Below are 7,887 nucleotides of genomic sequence, written 5' to 3'. Positions count from 1 at the left end.
CCCTGATCTTCAAAAGTTTTGACCCCCCGGCTCTTAAAGGAACACTCCACTTTTTTTGGAAATAGGCTCATTTTCCAACTCCCCCCGAGTTAATAAGTTGATTTTTACCGTTCTGAAATCCATTCAGCCGTTCTCCTGTTCTGGCGATATCACTTTTAGCATAGCTTAGCATAGATCATTGAATCCTATTAGACCAATAGCATCGCGTTCAAAAATGACCAACGAGTTTCGATATTTGTCCTATTTAAAACTTGACTCTTCTGTAGTTATATCGTGTACTAAGACCGGTGGAAATGCAAAGCTGCGAGTTTCTAGGCCGATAAGATTAGGAACTACACTCCCATTCCGCAGGAGCAGTAATATCACGCAGCACATGTGCAAATGCTAAACTAGCTGGGAACTCATTTCTGATAATACTCCACCTGCTGCGGCCATATTACGGCAGCAAACTTCCTTGACTATTACGCCGGAATGGGAGTGTAGTTCCTAATCTTATCAGCCTAGAAACTCACAGCTTTGCATTTCCACCGGTCTTAGTACACGATATAACTACAGAAGAGTCAAGTTTTAAATACAACAAATATGGAAACTCGTTGGTCATTTTTGAACGTGATGCTATTGGTCTCATAGGATTCAATGATCTATGCTAAGCTATGCTAAAAGTGATATCGCCAGAACAGGAGAACGGTTGAATGGATTTCAAAACGGTAAAACTCAACTTGAGTTGGAGAATGAGCCTATTTCCAAAAAAAGTGGAGTGTTCCTTTAATGCATTGTTTTTCCATCTGAAGCATCAGTGAGCATTTGAATCTTCTGTAATAGTTGCATATGAGTCCCTCAGTTGCCCTTAGTGTGAAAAGATGTATCTCAAAATCATACAGTTATTGTTGGAAAGGGTTCAAATACACAAAAATGCTGGAAAACCAAAGAATTTGTGGGACCTTAGGGATTTTTCTGAAGAACAGCAGACAGTTTAACTGTTCAGGACAAACAAGGGTCTCATGAACCACTATCACTAAACAAAAAAAAAAAAAAAAAAAACAGCTGTGGATCATTCAGGTAACAACACAGTATTAAGAATCAAGATTATGTAAAGTATTGAACAACAAATAATAACTTGACTTCTAGTTGATCATTTGGAATCAGATGTGGCTTATATGAAAGGCAAAGGCCTCTTGAGTACGCTTATTTTACCAAAATAAATTCTTATCATGCCTTGATTTTTAATGATTTAATTAGGACAGAAAGGTCAGACTTTGCTTAGACAAAAGTCTCGTCACTTAACAGAAATAATGTACAGTACAGAACATAAAGTCATGGTGCAGTGGAAAAAGAATTAATATTGTGTATGACTCCCATGAGCTTGGACGACTGCATCCATATATCTCAGCAATGACTCAAATAACTTTTTAATGAAGTCATGTGGAATGGCAAAGAAAGCATTCTTGCAGGACTCCCAGAGTTCATCAAGATTCTTTGGTTTCATCTTCAATGCCTCCTCCTTCATCTTACCCCAGACATGCTCAATAATGTTCATGTCTGGTGACTGGGCTGGCCAATCCTGGAGCACCTTGACCTTCTTTGCGTTCAGGAACTTTAATGTGGAGGCTGAAGTATGAGAAGGAGCGTCATCCCGCTGAAGAATTTACCCTCTCCTGTGGTTTGGAATGTAAAGGGCAGCAAGAATGTATTGATACCTCAGGCTGTTGATGTTGCCATCCACTCTGCAGATGTCTTGCACGCCCCCCATACTGAATGTAACCTCAAACCATGATTTTTCCTCCACCGAACTTGACTGATTTCTGTGTGAACCTCGGGTCCATGTGGGTTCCAATAGGCCTTTTATATAAGCCACTTCTGATTCCAAATGATCAACTAGAAGTCAAGTTATTTGTTGTTCCTACAACTTGGACAGGGGACAACACTTTTGTCAGGGAGTGTATGTCTTTTATGTGAAATATCTAATATCTAAAATAAAAATAACATGTATTTTGTATGATCCCTCTTATTTTGTTTAAATACAGTGCCCTCCACTAATATTGGCACCCTTGGTAAATATGAGCAACGGTGGATGTGAAAGTAAATCTGCATAATTTATCCTATTGATCTTTCATTCAACAAATTCACAAAATTCTAACCTGTCATTGAAGTAAATCAGTAGGGGTGAAATCTCATTATGTTTTTCTCTAGTTCACGTTGGCCACTATTATTGGCACCCAATTATTGCAACGTCCTTTTCCCAAGATAACAGTTCTGAGTTTTCTCCAACAATGTCTAATGAGTTTGGAGAACACCTGACAAGAGATCAGAGACCATTTCTTTAAACAGAATCTCTCTAGATTCTCCAGAATCTCTCTCTTCCCAGCTTCATGTTGGTGCTTCTTCTCTTCAGTTTCTATACGGGGTTCAGGTCAGGGAACTGGGACGGCCATGGTGGAAGCTTCATTCTGTGCTCAGTGACACAATTTTGTGTTGATTTTGATGTTTGTTTTGGATCATCGTCCTGCTGGAAGATACAACCATGGCCCATTAGAAGATTTCCAACAGAGGCAGTCAGGTTTAGATTTTTTATCTGCTGGTATTTGATAGAATCCATCAACCCATGTATATAAACAAAATGTCCAGGACCTCCGGCAGAAAAACAGGTCTACAATATTAAAGACCCAGCAGTATTTTTAACCGTGGGCATGGGGTACTTTTTTATCCTTGTCTGCACCAAAACCGTCTGAAGGGTTAGCTGCCAAAAAGCCCATTTTTAGTTTCATCTGACCATAGAAGCCAGTCCTGTTTGAAGTTCCAGTCATGTCTGACAAGTGAATACGCTGGAGTTTGTTTTTGGGTGAGCCAGGAGGATTTTTTCTTGAAACCCTCTGGAACAACATGTGGTGATGTAGGGGCTGTTTGATCATTTTATTTTAGGCTTTCTGACCCCAAGACTAAACAATTCTCTGCAATTCTCCAACTGTGATCCCTGGAGAGTCTTTAGCCACTCAAACTCTTCTCCTTATCGTGCATTTGGATGACACACACACGTCCTCTTTTAGGCAGATTTGTAACATCTTTAGTTGATTGGAACTTCTTAATTATTGCCCTGATGGTGGGAATGGGGATTTTTAATGCGTTAGCTCTTTTCTTACAGCCACTTTCTATTTTGTGAAGCTCAACAAACTTGTTCTGCACATCAGAACCACATTCTTTGGTTTTACTTCTTGTGATGGATGATTGAGGGAATTTGGCTTTTGTGTTCCTCATATTTATAATCCTGTGGAACAGAAAGTCATGGCTGGACAATTTTATAATCCTAGCCACCCTGGTGTGCTAAAAAAAAAGTGTAATATGAATGAGAATAAACTTCAGAGATATTTTACTTCAAGGGGTGCCAATAATTGTGGCCAACGTGAACTAGAGAAAAACATTTATTCATAATGATATCCCCCCCCCCCCCATTTTCCATTGTTTTACTTCAATGAAAGGTTACAATTTTGTCAATTTTTCGAATGAAAGATCTAAAGGATAAACGATGCAGATTTATTTTCACAGTCACCTTTGCTCATATTTACTAAGGGTGCCATTAGTGGAGGGCACTGTAATTCCTATTTTGCAGATTCTGCAGGTGTATGTAAACTTTTGACCTAATCTATTATGCATAGCAGCTATACTGCTCTTACAGATCCTTCAAGCTAGCGTCATATTTAATCTTTGACAGGTATGGAAACCTGCCTGTGAGGAATAGAAATACAGCATGTTTGGACAGCACTGTTGTTTAATTGTAAAGCTGACCAAACATCTTTCCGAAAACACTTTTAGTTGACAAAAACTCCATAAACAATAGGTCTAATCTAGGTAAGGTATAGTTTAGGTTAGTTGACATAAATGTTACTTATATTTAAAAAATAAATATAAAACTTAGCAGCGAGTCTTTTGAGTTTTAAACTGAGACTTGCAGTATTTTAGAGAATTTGAAACTTATGAGCTGCAATTATGGGCCAGCTGACCCACGACCAAAAAACACATTTAAAAAGCAGTTAAGTATTCAAATCAAATGTTTATTAAGACCCTTTTATTATCTATTGAAACCCATAATTATATTTAAAATATTAGTAAGCTTAATATATATAAAATCATCATTTATTGGGTAATTTCAATTGGGAGGTGGCTTCTTGAACACTAACCCCTACATTTCAACTTATGAAAATGATATTGAATCTGCATTTTATTCCATTGTTTTTAAAAATATCTTTTTTGATTTTGTAAAAAAGTGTAGTTCAAAAATAATGCTATTTTATATTTTCTTTGTAAATGATGAAACTTTATGGAAAAAAAGTCTAAAACCAAACAAAAAATGTCTCCACCAAACACCATTTTTCTAAAATTAAACATTCTTTGAGAGTTATTCCATAACATTTAGTTTTTATGTCTACATCTAAAATTGACACGACCAAAACATTTGGTGAAGTTTCGGTAGTGACATCTTAGTTTTTTTGGTTCACACTTGGAATATTGTAAAAATTGTAATTGTTATGGATTTACCTCTAAAAACTTTTGAATAAAATAGCAACAAATATATTTACAAGGTACACTCTTAGGTGCTTCACGATGCCATAGAAGAACTTTTTTCTGTCTTGTTTTGGATTTGGATAATAAGATTGCTATTTACCTGTTTCAAAGTTATGTTATTTGCTTATTTTAAGTCGATGCCATATGCTTAGAGATAAGGATGCTTGCAATTGCAAAATTTGTTGTGTTAAGGATGAGTAAGAAACAATTGTGTAAGACATGCTTATGAGTTATTACTGTGTAATCAACCACAAAGGTTAACAAGAGGGTACACAGGGGTGAAGAGAACATGTTGCAACCCCAAGCAGAGCTGAAGCTGATGAAGACCTTGAAGAGGAAACGGATGAGTGCTAGATGCAGACAACAACGTAAGAGACAAAGGAAGGACCACCGTCTCATTAAGAATGACTTGCAGAGACTGATACGCTTACAGCAGGAAGATTGGAACATACAGGACATTGAGGAATTGATGACTAATATCATGATTAATTGATGTGTAATGGTAATTACCCAAAAAGATGTATAAAAGGTCTGAGGAGTAAACCACTCTTCAGATGCTGACTGCATTAAGCGTAAGAGGATACCTGATACCCTAACGAGGGACGCTTAACAGCATCTCCAATATTGCTGTTGAAAAGTTTGATTATATAACAAATAGCTTAGCTGATTTTTTATTTTATTTTTGCATTTAACTGCTTTGTATTGTAACCAATAAATAATAATTTTATTGTTACTAGTGCCTCTCGTGAGATTTTACTTATAACTATTAAATAAACCTTAACCACGAACAACCACAAGGGGAAGTTCTTGAAGGACTGCAACCTGCGGGCAGGTGAGTAACTTTTGGTTTTGGCTAGATTTGACTGTCCTTACCCTACCTGAATAATCATAGGGTTAAAGGTGATAAACGCACCATATTGAACAGTCTAAATGGTTCCACAAAGAACCTTTAACATTTTAAGAACCTTTCTGTTTCATAAAAGGTTCTTTGTGGCAAAAGAAGGTTCTTCAGATTATAAAAAGGTAAGAAAGAGATGGTTCTTTAAAGAACCTTTGACTGAATGGTTCTTTGTGGAACCAATAATGGTTCTTCTGGAATCGCTGTGAAAGCACCTTTATTTATAAGAGTGTAGACGTAAGCAAAATCTTAATAGGTCAATATAACCCTTCTTATTAAACGATACTGTGTTTCGGTAGTGACACATTTAGAGAGAGAACAAATATTGCAAAACTTTCTGAAAATACAATATGAGAATTAACTGCACAATTACTAGAAATGTTTAAAAAATGTTCATACATACAAAACTTTTCAAGACGTTGGACTAATTCTGTAGAATGGACCTTATAGAAAATCTAATTCTAACAATTTGATAAACCTTTCATTATAGTTACATTACAATCCATTTGCTTTCATTACAGAAAGCTATATTCTCAGAATGCTGCCACTTCAGATGTTGGGTTTACATGTTTTATGGGGACATTCCATAGGCGTAATGGTTTTTATACTGTACAAACCGTACTTTCTATTGCCCTACACCTAAACCTAGCCCTCACAGGAGATTGTGCACACTTTTACTTACTCAAAAAAACTCATTGTGCATGATTTATAAGCATGTTTCCTCATGGGGACCTAAGAAATGTCCCCACAAGGTCAAAATCTACTGGTATTCCTATCCTTGTGGGGACATTTGGTCCCCATAACGTGATGAAAACCAGGTACACACACACACACACACACACACACACACACACACACATACACACACGCACGCACGCACGCACGCACGCACGCACGCACGCACGCACGCACGCACACACACACACACACACACACACACACACACACACACATACAAAAATGGTTATCATCTAAGATAAATTGCGTTAATATATAGTGTAAAAATAATTAATTACATCTGTTTATCCCTAAATTGCAAATATGTTTTTTTTTAAACTATATCTATTTAATCAATATCTATAGATGCACCAAATTATTCACTGATTAACCATTAAATGAGTTAGACTAAATAATAGACACATGTATTAAACTAAATTAGAAGACATGCAAATGAAAAGTTTGATAGTAAGAGCTTTATGAAAGGCAATTAATGTGAATGAAACATTTATATAGATGAAACATCCTGAAAATGCTATGTGAATAGTTTGTTAGTTGAGATTTGGAAAAAAAGAGATACTATGCTTCAAAGACAAAAGGACTTCCAGAGTTTCCGAGCCATATAGCACTGAAGGATCTTCCAGTTACAAATCCAAAGACCAAAGGCTGAAAGGGTGAATAATAGTGCAGCTCTTCAGGAAGCAAGATCATGAAGGCATGGATAACAGACAAATTTTTAGTTCAAAAGAAATTCAAAACGAAGTTCAAAATTCAAAGTTCAAAAGAAAAAATGTCAGACTGGAATTTTTAAAGTTAGTGAAGAATGGTTGAGAAATAAGCTATTGTGCTTCTTTTTATTAATGTGAAATATTTTATTTTGCCACAATCATAAGGTGGAGCCTGTCAAGACAAGGACACTGATAAACCATAGAGATTCAACAGATAGAATAATCTCTTGATCCCATTAGAAATGTCTTATATGTTAGTTATTCACTTTCACATTCTACAGTCATGGTCTAGTAATTCAGTTTCACATCTTCTAACTGTACATAGAATTATGTGTTCTCTTCCATATTTCCTGCAAAAACTGTGGAACAGGTTTCCTAAAGGGTAAGAACATCACTTAACATGATTTACCATTAATTTAACATTTTTTGGAGAAGTGTAACATTTAATTTAGATAATAAGATAATAATATTAACTACTAAATTACAAATATTAATATTAATTTTCTAAACTCTTAGTTTCACCTCTGTAAACATGACCATATCAGTATTTATCAACACATTTTTTAAACATTTCAGGGGGTTGCAAGGAAAATAAATAAAAATATATATATATAAGGATATAATGAAATATAAGGAAAGAGACTCATACATGGTTTTATACAATATGTGGAGACATTTGGTCCCCATAACGTGATGAAAACCAGGTACACACACACACACACACACACACACACACACACACACACACACACACACACACACACACACACACACACACACACACACACACACACACACACACACACACACACACACACACACATATTTCTCCTGTGCTGTTGCAGCTGAGGGAACTCAAAAGAACAGCATGTAAGCCCTTATTGCAAAAGATCCTTTAATACCCCTGGATCTGGAGGCTTAATACGGAGTCTGTGGAATTTTGGGGCTTTTGGTGACTCACTAAACACGAATAGTTTATCACAGTTG

Source organism: Garra rufa, chromosome 18 (assembly GCF_049309525.1).
Source record: "Garra rufa chromosome 18, GarRuf1.0, whole genome shotgun sequence".
Lineage (NCBI taxonomy): Eukaryota > Metazoa > Chordata > Actinopteri > Cypriniformes > Cyprinidae > Garra > Garra rufa.
The sequence above is the reverse complement of the archived record's forward strand: the minus strand, read 5'-3'. Positions refer to the sequence as shown.